The sequence below is a fragment of the Penaeus monodon genome, chromosome 33 (genome assembly GCF_015228065.2).
Source record: "Penaeus monodon isolate SGIC_2016 chromosome 33, NSTDA_Pmon_1, whole genome shotgun sequence".
NCBI classification, from domain to species: domain Eukaryota; kingdom Metazoa; phylum Arthropoda; class Malacostraca; order Decapoda; family Penaeidae; genus Penaeus; species Penaeus monodon.
In genome coordinates, this window is record NC_051418.1 from 10,818,172 (window position 1) to 10,818,510 (window position 339).

Sequence of the window (339 nt, forward strand, 5' to 3'; positions counted from 1 at the left end):
AACAAAGACAACACGCCGTAAGCGGCCACCATCATGATCCCTGGTTTCCTGGACACCCACTACGGCAAGGACATAACACACGGGCAGGACACACGCCAGGGCTAACTACTTAGGCTACTCTTCAAATCTTCTCAAAATAGATACACAAATAAAGTGATAAAAACCAACTTGGGTTTTCGTCAATCACATTTTGACGTCTAAAACAAGTCATTAAGTACTACAGCTACGGGTCATGTCAGGTGATAAAGAGGAAGATTCAGAAGCATTCCCGCCTGCATGTTCCAAGCTCCTCGGACGTCCTGTCCTAAAACGTTTCATGAGCGGGTCGCCATTCTTCTT